The 11071-nt window shown below is 44.0% G+C and overlaps 1 protein-coding gene across 3 annotated transcripts in view; it reads right to left on the minus strand.

The window, feature by feature from the left end:
• Window positions 1–11071, minus strand: part of PON2 (paraoxonase 2) — an 86804-nt gene that overhangs the window by 64354 nt on the left and 11379 nt on the right. The window lies entirely within an intron of this gene.

Raw genomic sequence — 11071 nt, forward strand, 5'->3', positions numbered from 1 at the left:
CTTCAAAACTATTTTTGAAGAGGTACTTCCCATCAAGGCTGTCTTCCTCCAATAATTCCTCAGCTGTACATGAATACATGGTGGTAGAATGCTGAGGTGGCAGATTGGGCTGCATCATGTCAGACCACAAGTGGAGGATCACAGAAGATCACATTGTGGAAGGCTTACCTATGTTGAAAACGACCTGAAAATACAAAGCCAGCACTGCAAGCCTGGAGAAGGGAGTAAAGACTTTCTCCCTGCTGTGGCAATTTTCTTATTGCCTGGATTTATACATAATAAAGGAAGATTCAAAGCTGGGATCTTATTACCTGTTGCCTGAAGTGGGTATAGACCGTCTCAGCATTCTGCCACTTCATCCCTCCTCATTCTCCTGTAGCTGTAAACTAGGCCTGTGTCCTTTGGTTTTTCACCTTCGGTCTAAGCCTCATGGCTTCAGCTAGGGTGTTGGGTGGGGGATAACAAATGAATGGGAAATTTGAATGGAGTATAAAGGTGCCTTTGGAGAAGACTGAGAAATAATTCCATCCAATTTGCCATGTTTTGTGGTTGGTTTTACTATGTCAGTCTGTGGCAAGGCTGAGTGTCCTTAGTGGTTCAGGGGAAACGATAGCTGGTCTGAGCAGAGGTGGCTGAGTGAATGCCTCCAAATCCTAATAGTCAACTTTGGCAGCCATATGGTGCCATTTTGAAATGCACAAGTGGACAGTTGTGCATAGTTTTCAGTCATACGGTGAGATGAATTTTACCAAGCCTCTACTACCTCTCATTTTCATTCTGTTATGGGGCAGTGGTATAGGTTTTGACATGGCTACAGGCCCTACTCCTTGCCCTTACACTCATTTTGGGAGAACCCAAATGCATGTAAGGGCAAGGAGTTGGGCCTGTAACCACAACATTTCCTTTTCCCACAACTTCACAGTGGACCACCGTTGTCCAGTATCCTGTAGTGAAATACAGTCAATCATCCTCAGTATTTAGGCCAGGATGAAAAACAAGTGGAATCTATTACGACTACTGTACAGTCAATCATCCTCAGTATTTAGGACCAGGATGAAAAACAAGTGGAATCTATTACTTAGTCACTGGTTACTGCACGTCCTGCACGAGAGTCCATATTTTGTCTTAAACAAAGATACTCTAGGAAGCATAGCTGTGAAAAAACTCTGCCTTGTATGCTGGCTTTGAGATATTGGCTGTGGTCAAACACACTAAACAATCCACTTTCCAACTGGATTTTGCCAGTTCACACAGTAAAATTCAGTTGGAAAGTGCACTGAAAGTGGATTGAAAGTGGATTATTTTGTGTGTGTGACCACAGCCATCCTTTCAGCTTAGATAGCTTATTAGTTCTGGAATCTCTCTTCTTGGAGATGCAAGAAAAGGTTGGGGAGGTATGTGCTCAGTATGCTTGAGATAGAAGATAACCTGTAATAGAAGCACTTGGGTTTTATAAGCCCTTGTGTCTTTCAGATGCTATAATTAATGTTGTAGTCTGATGCATTGTCAGCTGGTTCTTTCTAAATATGTAAGGGAGTTCCGGAAGATACAAATTGTTAAGTGAACATTTTAGTAGGAAATTGGTCGTTGAATTTGCATCTTGTGGTTTAACGAAGCCACTGTGTGTATTTGCTATGGGCCCTTCAATGTGAGATGAAAAGATGCTTTAAAAACACACACACACACACATTTACATTGTTTGCTGTAAGAACCCAACCGCCATCACAGTTTCCCCTGCTAACATACAGTTAAAAGGGGATAGTTTTCCTCTCCCGTTTGATAAGGTTCACTATGAAAACATGGTAAATGTGCATTTGCTTCAATGAATCCACGAGCCCCTGAAAGAAGAGACTCAGGGAAAGGCATCTGCAACTGAGATGGGACTCCTACCGGGAGCAGGAAAAGATAGGGAGGAGTCATATTTAAAAACTGAATGTATAATTCTATTCATTGATACTGACAGAGTGTGCTTCTGGAAAAGTGAGGTCACGGGGAGAACAATAAGGCTATTTGGATCTGTCATTGTAGCTGAGGCTCCCATGCTGTGAGAGAAGAAAAAGGCTTGTCACTCTGCTGTTCCCAGATGCCTTCCCCTCTCCTGTAGCCACCCTCCTTTTTCTTTTATTCTGTGGGCATCGAGCCTCACTTCAAAGTTTTGTTCTAAGCAGGTGCTAGATTATACCCATTGTGGCATCTGACAGGGTGCCCAGCGGGATCGCACTGATTATAGTGGTAAGAATTTGCAAGCTGTTCAAAACGCAGGCGAACATCAATAGTGGAGAAGCGCTGGCTTGTGTGCCCTTTTATTGCTGCTTTTCTTTTCTTTCTTTTTTTAAAAAAAATTCAGCTGAAGGACCAAGAGGAGAAATAAACCTTGGGACTTTACTCCAGATTAATTTCATTTGGGGCTCACAGTTTGCTAGGCCGCATGCTTGATAGAACTGACCACGGGCTTGGATACACAAAGTGGTAAGGCAATCGCAAGTATACAACCTACTGCTGTTACCTCTTTCTTGCCTGGAAAGGCTCTGACCAGTTTATATGTGACTTTGTAAAAGACTTGCAACTATTGCCACACAATTGTGCCTAGCAAGCTTTAGCTGCCTACAGGATCACCCCATTACAAGGAATCACTCTTTTTATGAACATCACTGACTAAAGAAGCAAACTGTATGGTCAAAAAGTTCAATTAGTTCAATAAAAAAATCTCATCTTTCTCTATTCTGTGTCTCTTTTTCTCTCAGGCTAAAACAGCAGTAACATTCAGAACATGTGGAAGAATTTTGCCATTCAAATAGATATTTGAAGGAGGGAGAGCAGGATACCACTAGGCTAGACTAGATCTGATGCTGGGAGGTTAGTGTTTCTTAAATGGAAGTACATGAACATATGAAGGTGCTTTATACTGAATCAGACCCTTGGTCCATCAAGATCAGTGTGGTCTACTCAGACTGGCAGTGGTTCAACCATGTCTTGGGCAGTGGTCTTTCTTATCACCTACTGTCTGTTCCTTTTAACTGAAGGTGCTGGGAATTGAACCTGGGATCTTCTGCATGCCAACCAGATGCTCTACCACTGAGCCACAGCCCCTCCAAGACTGCAGAGTTTCTAGTTCACAACAGGGTTAGGGAGAAGGGATTTACTTCCCTCCCCTTGTGATTTTGCCATTAAAAACCAGCCGTCCATGCTTCTATTAGCCTGGGGGGGGAGTTTCCTGAACACTTAGGTGGGATAACGAACGTGAATAGGAACTATATGTAATATGATAAAGCTATAAAAGGTATCCACTCCTTATTGACAGTGCCCTGGGCATTAAGCTCTGACTTTACTGATACAGTGAAAGCTTTTGATCATATTGCTTACAAGGGCCTATGGAACTCAAATGGGATCAGAGATGGAAAATGCTGTCAAGAGCAGTTAAATATCCTAAAGCCCTGAACGTCCTGGGACCTTGATAACCTGAAGGCCTTCCTCCATATGAATCTGCTTGATTGTTGAGATCTTCCTTTGTTGAGTGGAGCCGCAGTTAAATATCCTAAAGCTCTGAAAGTCCTGGGACCTTGATAACCTGAAAGGCCTTCCTCCATATGAATCTGCTTGGTTGTTGAGATCTTCCTTTGTTGAGTGGAGCCTTCCTCTGAGTGCACTGTGTTCATGGGTCAGGTGAGCAGGCATAGGAGGAAAGACCATTTTTGTGGCCATACCCCATTTGTGGAATTCCCAAGCAAGTGATGCTCATCTGATGCCATATCGTCTTTCAGGTGCCCCCCCCCCCAGTCTATCCATTTGGTGGTGGGTTTTGTTCTTGTATGTGAGAAAATGAGAGAAAGAGAGATTAATTTTGTTCTGCACTGGGTAGGGTTGCCAACATCCAGGTGCGGCCTGGATATCTCCTGGAATTATAAATGATCTCCAGACGACAGATATTAGTTTCCCTAAAGAAAAACAGCTGCTTTGGAGGGTGGACTCCATGGTCCCTTCTGAGGATTCTTCCCTTCCCAAATCCTGCCCACCTCATGCTGTACAACCAAATCTCCAGGAATTTCCCAATCTGGAGTTGTCAGCCATAGTACTGGCTCTGCTATCCTGTGTGTCCCTTCAGTTTTAGTGATTGCAGTATTGGCACACATGAGTTTTGAAAACAGTTTTACTGAGAGTTATATTTTACTGTTTTATGGTCTTCTGTGAACCACTTTGAATACCTATTGGCTTTTTAAAATAAAAATAAATGAATGTATAATAAAGATGGTATGACTAAAGCTACAGAAATACAAGTTGGGATGTCTTATGGGATTCGTTAAAATGATTCCTCTCCATGGCATAGTCCTCTGGGACTTGTGAAGCAAACAGGTAAAAGAGTGCCTTTGAACAAGTGAAAATCATCTTTTAACTCACTACTGGATCGTCACAGCCAGCCTTCAAACATCCAGACTTAAAAGAAAAGATTTTTAGAGCATGGCTTTCAGGTCCTGACACATCCATCACAACGATTTAGAAAACTGCCGGGGTTATTATAAAGAGAGCCAGTGTTATACGAACATAATTACATATACAGGAAACATGGTTTTCAGTAAATAAATAAATAAATAAATGGATACTGTTTTGAAGTAAACCATGCACAAATGGGACCATATATACTGTGTGGTGTATTTCAGGATTTTTCAAAATGAATGTTGTTTACACACAAATTTTGTTTATGCATGATTTCTACCCAAGATTTGACATGTTGTCCTAACGAACAAGAGTTTGGCCTAAAGGGGGCAGCATACAATCACATCTGAGCTTTGATCCCTCATATCTAAGCTTTGTTCTTCACTGCACTGAACCGTTCACAGCTGTTTCTTCCTCACCACATAAAATACATTATTAATGTAATAATAAAAAATATACATTTCTGCACTTTCAGAAATGAATGAGTCCACTGGTCATACAGAATAGCAGACATTATTTGCTTAGGACTATTATTTTCCAATATAGGTCTGGTTTGCTTCAGGCCCAGGGCCAAGTTTAGTTCATACCTTGGCCAGTTTTCTTGCCATACCATCCTTTTTATTTACAGGTCATGAAAACCCACCACCAAAGGGACTGCTGAAGTAATACTGATTTAGACCAGTGATAGCATCAACTCACAAAATGATAGTTCTTTTACATTTATATAACACTAAGTCACTAACAAGTATTCCATGTGTTTCCTCATATATTCTCTTGTAATCTCTAAAACAACCCAGGAAAGTAGGTATCATTGTGGTTCAGTAGTTAAGATGCTGAACTGCAGACCAGAAGGTTGGTAGTTCAGCAGTTCGAGACCCGAGTGCCACATGACAGAGTGAGCTCCTGTCTCTGGTCCCAGCTCCTGCCAACCTGGCAGTTCGAAAACAAGAAATTGCAAGTAGATAAATAGGTACTGCTTCAGTGTTCTGAAGTGTTCTGTGCACCTCAGTGTCTAGTCATGCCCGCCACATGACCACAGAAACGTCTTCAGACAGTGCTGACTCTTTGGCTTGGAAACGGAGATGAGCACCACACCCTAGAATCGGATTCAACTGGCTTTCGAGCAAGGGAAACCCTTACCTTTACCTTAACAAGTATTCCATGTGCTCCCTCATATATTCTCTTGTAATCTCTAAAACAATCCAGGAAAGTAGGTATCATTGTGCCCAATTTACAGATGAGGAACTGAGGCAAAGACATTTGCTTAAGGCTACCTACTGATTTTGTGACTGAGGCAAGATTTAAACCAGGAGACTTACTGATTCATAGCTCAGCCTCTTAGCCACTAGGTAACACCAATTTTCAGTTTTTTCATCTCTTATGTGTCACTGAAACAAATAACATTATGCATGCAGTGTTTGCCAACAGTATATATTGCAGAAGTCATCTTCTCTTGGATTCTTCCAAGTTCCCCCGATAAAACTGCAAGACAGCTAAGACTGCTATTATCCTTTTGTCAAGGTGAAGCCTGGAATATGTGGTGCATTTCCATCTTCCATAGGAAAAAATAGTAGCTATGCTTAAGGGCAGTTTAAGAGTTTACAGTCTGACAAATGCAAGCATTAGGCCTGCATACAGAAGTTGATGCACTGTGTGCTTTAGTCATTGTCTGCTTAACAGGGGAAAAGGAAGAGCTGCTGATAAATAAGCAGGTATTTCTCATCCAGACAGATTGTTTACTAGTTTCACTGAGGCTGCAATATTTACTTAATGGATTAAATGATACTTAAATGTGCAGAATTTGGGAAGGGGCCGCCATGGTTCTGCAAGAGAACATGTGATTTGTGTGCAGGGGGCCCTGGGTGTAAACCCCCCCCCCCCCCCCCTTCCCCCCCCCCTAAAGGACCTTTCTCTGCCTGAGACTCAGTGCCATTTAGAGAGGATTGAGCTGGATGGATCCATGATCTGACTTGGTATAAGACAGCTGAATATGATCAGGCTTTAAGTCCTTCACAGACAAGCTTGCTTCATTCTATGTCATTTCTATCCAAGAATAAGCAAGAGAACAGCCATGTTATAAGATACATTTCCTTCTTGGTGAAAAAGAAAGGCACAGCTGGTCCTTTCAAAGAACCTATTAATCTTTTCTCCTACCATGCCATTACTGAAAGCATGCAACTCCCTTCCAGGTCAGGTGTTTGCCACCCTAATATCTCTCCTTATATATAATTGAATTGGTATAAGACAGCTGAATATGATCAGGCTTTAAGTCCTTCACAGACAAGCTTGCTTCATTCTATGTCATTTCTATCCAAGAATAAGCAAGAGAACAGCCATGTTATAAGATACATTTCCTTCTTGGAGAAAAAGAAAGGCACAGCTGGTCCTTTCAAAGAACCTATTAAACTTTTCTCCTACCATGCCATTACTGAATGCATGCAACTCCCTTCCAGGTCAAGTGTTTGCCACCCTAATATATTTATATTTTTACACAATCAAGTTAAGAAGAAGAAGAGGAAGAGATGGGATTTATACCCCGCCCTTCACTGCCCAAAGGTGTCTCAGAGCGGCTTACAAGCTCCTTCCCCTCCCCCTCCCCACAACAGACACCCTGTGAGGTAGGTGGGGCTGAGAGAGCTCAGACAGAAACTGCTCTTTTTTCAAGAACAGCTCTCATCAGAACTAGGGCTTGCCCAAGGTCATCCAGCCAGGTGCAAGTGGAGGAGTGGGGAATCAAACCCGGTTCTCCCAGATTAGAGTCCCCGCACTTAACCATTACACCAAACTGGCACCAAACAGTTAACATAAACTGACTGCCAGGTAACCATAACCATCAAAGTGGGAGCAGCTGCAACATCACCCATATATTGCCTTTCCTAGGCATAGTGAGCACATTCTGGGCATGCTGTGGAAAAGTAACAAGAGGCGTGCAACATTCCAAAAGCATGTCACTGTGTAAAAACAGATGATGTCCAACGCAGGAGACTAATGGTAGAGAAACATGCATCTGTTTTCTTCTCCAAGGGGCCTACGCAAAGAGATTCTCCTTACTGTCACCATCTCACAAGGGCAGCAGGTGCAGCTTGCTTCACACTTGGAGCATCAGAGCCCAGAATAGTTACAATTACATGCTTGAAGGCGTACATCTCTTAAATGGCAAACTGAGTCTCAGAAACATTGTCCTTCTCATGGTCCCACACCCTTTCCATGATAACTATCAGCCTATACAAAACGTTCTTCCTCCCTGGCCTTTTATCTTTGCCCTTTGTCTTTTATCTTTGCTTCTTCCCCGTTACTTATTTTATATGTTATTATATCTGACCCTTCCTTCAAGGAGCACAAGGTGACATACAAAATCCTGTACATTTTATTTTTTACAACAGCCCTAGGAGGTAGATTAGGTGAATGGTGCAGTCACCTACTTAGCAGAGATTTGGATTTAGAATTGCAAATTCTGGCTTGTGGAATTCCTGGAGATTTTTTTTGGGGGGTGGGTGGAGCCTGGAATGGGTGGGATTTGCAGAGGAGAGGGACCCCAGAAGAGTATAATGCCATACAGTCTGACTTTCGAAGCAGTCATTTGCTCCAGAAATACTGATCTCTAGTCTGGAGACCAGTTGTAATTCTAGGGTATCTCCAGGCCTCACTTGGAAGGTGGAAATTCTATTTGGAGTGGAGTCTCCATTACATGACATTGGGTTGGATCCTTTGGAACCGGGGTTGTAATGAGGAAGGGAATTAGGTGAAAATTAGTGGGGAAAAATTCCTGCACGGTCAGTGAAAGTACTGGACTGCCCACATCAATACCAGACAGGAGAGAGTGAGCAAATGAGAAGAACAATGCAAGGTGGAACCAAGCAGGGAGGCCAATATTGATAGATCTCCACCGCCTCAAGCAGAGGCCTGGCAGAACATCTCCATTTTACAGGCCTTGTGGAATGGCATTAAGTCCTGCAGAGCCCAGATCTCTCTTGGGAGAGTGTTCTACCAGGCTGGCACCAGAGCTGAAAAAGCTCTGGTTCTAGTTGAGGCTAAGTGTTTGTCAGGCAAGGCGGGATATAAGTCTAAATAAATTAATTAATTAATAATAAGTGGACCTCCTTCGGGCTGGGGATCACCAGCAGATGTTGATCCATAGAGCATAATGCTCTTTGAGGGACATACCAGGAGAGACAGTCCTGAGGGTATGTTGGTCCCAGACCACATAGGGTCTTAAAGGTTAAAACCAGAACCTTGAACTTGACTCGGTATTCAACTAGGAGCCAATGTAGCTGGCAGAGCACTGGTTGCATATGGGCTCTTAATGGTGTTCTTGTGAGGACATGTGCCACTGCATTCTGAACCAGCTGAAGTTTCCAGGTCAATCTCAAGGGTAGCCCTGCTAAAGAGAGTTACAGTAGTCCAGCGCGGAGGTGACCATTGCATGGAATGCTGTGGCTAAGTCATGGGGAGAGAGGTAGCGAACCAGTTGCCTAACCTGACGAAGATCAGAAAATGCTGATCTGGCAACATTTGTGATTTGGGCCTCCATTGATAGTGAGGCATCCAAAATCTTCCCCTTCAATGGATCTGTTAATGCTGGTGTTAATAATGCCCCATCAAGAGGTGGGAGTTGGATCCCTAATCCAACCAGCCCCCCGGCTCAGGCACAGGACCTCTGTCTTCAATGGATTTAATTTCAGTCAACTTTGTTTTAACCACCCAGCCACAGTCTCCAAACCCTTGGCCAAAATATTTGGGGCAACGTCCAGCTGGCTGACCATCAACAGATACAGCTGGGTGTCATCAGCATACTGGTGACAACCCAACCTAAAGCTCCACACCAGCTAGGCTACTGGATGCATATAGATGTTAAATAATATGGGAAAGAGGTTTGCCCCTTGCAGGACACCACAGACCAACGGGTAACGTGGCAAAACCTTCTCCCCAAGCACCCCCCTCTGTCCCCTACCATGGAGAAATGAGAGAAGCCACTGCAAGGCTGAACCACATATCTCCACATTGGTGACGCAGTGTGTCATATGATCATGATCAACCGTATCAAATGCTGCTGTTAGGTCGAGTACTAACAGCAGCGCTGATCTGCCTCAATTCAGATGTCTATGGAGGTCATCTATGAGGGCAACAAGTGCCATCTCCATTCTGTAGCCTGGGTGGAAGCCAGACTCTAATGGATCCAGGATAGAAGAATCTTCCAGGAAAACCTGGAGCTGCTCCACTGCCCCGCTCTCAACTACCTTACCCAGGAATGGAAGATTCAAAATTGGACAGTAATTGGCTGTATCACTCAGATCCAGAGATGGTTACTTTAAAAGCAGCCTCACCACTGCCTCCTTTAAAGTTCCTGGGAAGGTCCCTGAACTCAGAGACAAGCTAATAATATCCACCATGGGGGCTCATATTCCATCACTGCTGGCTTTTACCAGCCATGAAGGGCACAGATCCAGGAGGCAAGTGGTGGGCTTCACAGCACCCAAGATCTTGTCAACCCCACCTTGGGAGAGTCGGCTGAAGTGGTCCATTTACTGGGCCTGAAGACAGCCAAGGGGCTTCCAGTTCCCATACTGTATCAATATTGGCTGGCAGGTCATGGCGGAGTGACAAGATTTTATCCACTAAAAAAGCTCACAGAGGCTTCACAGCTAGTTGCCAAATGACTATCTTTTTGCATTCCCTAAGTTTTCTAAATAATTGAACTGGGCGAGAGCTAGTGGAAGTCGCATAGAATTCCTTCTTTGTGGCTTTCACTGCCACCTCATAGGATTTCATAAACATCCTATAAGATGTAATTGCAGCTTCATCATGAGACCACCACCACACACACTCTAGTCATCTCAACTCTCGTTTCATCCTTTGTAGCTCCACGGTATAGCATGGGGCTAGCTTGGTGTGGGAACAGAGAGGGTGTCTTCAGCTTCCCATGGGAGGCCTCTGCTCTGCCCTTTGGGCTGCAATCTCTCTCTCCCTCTCTCATACATCCCCTCCCTGTGGGCAAGAACAGGTGCTGGGGGTTGTCTCAGTTTCCTCTGCCTGCCCCCTTCCTGCACCTGCATAGTCAGCCAGCCTGACACTCTGTGTTCTGGGAAGGCAGCATGCACATCACGTGCTCATTGTCCCCTGTACAGTGATCAGCATGGCAGCAGCCTGTGTCTCATCTGTCTGTCATTCTCCTGGCATGATCAGCCGTGCAAAAAGCCCACCCTTTGCTCCATTCCCTGTCTCATTTCCTGAACTGCATAGAGAAGCTTCTCTGGTCACAAGAACAGGATTGTCATATGGTAAATAAGCCCCTGGCTGGAGGCAGCTGAAGAGCTGGAAGGGGGGGGGATTTCTTAGTTATCTCATGCCCCAGATAAGAATATTATGGAAGCGGCAGGGCTGTTAAAACTAACATTGTGATGCTGGAGAGGCAAAAAAGTTTCCAGGCAGTTGCTCAGAATAAGCATCAGAATAAGCATCAGAAGAAGAAGAAGAATAAGCATCAGAAGAAGAAGACGAAGAAGAAGATGATGATGATGAAGAAGAAGAAGAAGAAGAAGAAGAAGAAGAAGAAGAAGAAGAAGAAAGAAGAGGAGGAGGAGGAGGAGGAGGAGGAGGAGGAGGAGGAGGAGGAGGAGGTTGGATTACTACCCACGCCACA

The sequence above is a fragment of the Gekko japonicus genome, unplaced genomic scaffold, assembly GCF_001447785.1.
Source record: "Gekko japonicus isolate JY-2015 unplaced genomic scaffold, Gekko_japonicus_V1.1 scaffold154, whole genome shotgun sequence".
In the NCBI taxonomy this organism is placed as follows: Eukaryota; Metazoa; Chordata; class Lepidosauria; order Squamata; family Gekkonidae; genus Gekko; species Gekko japonicus.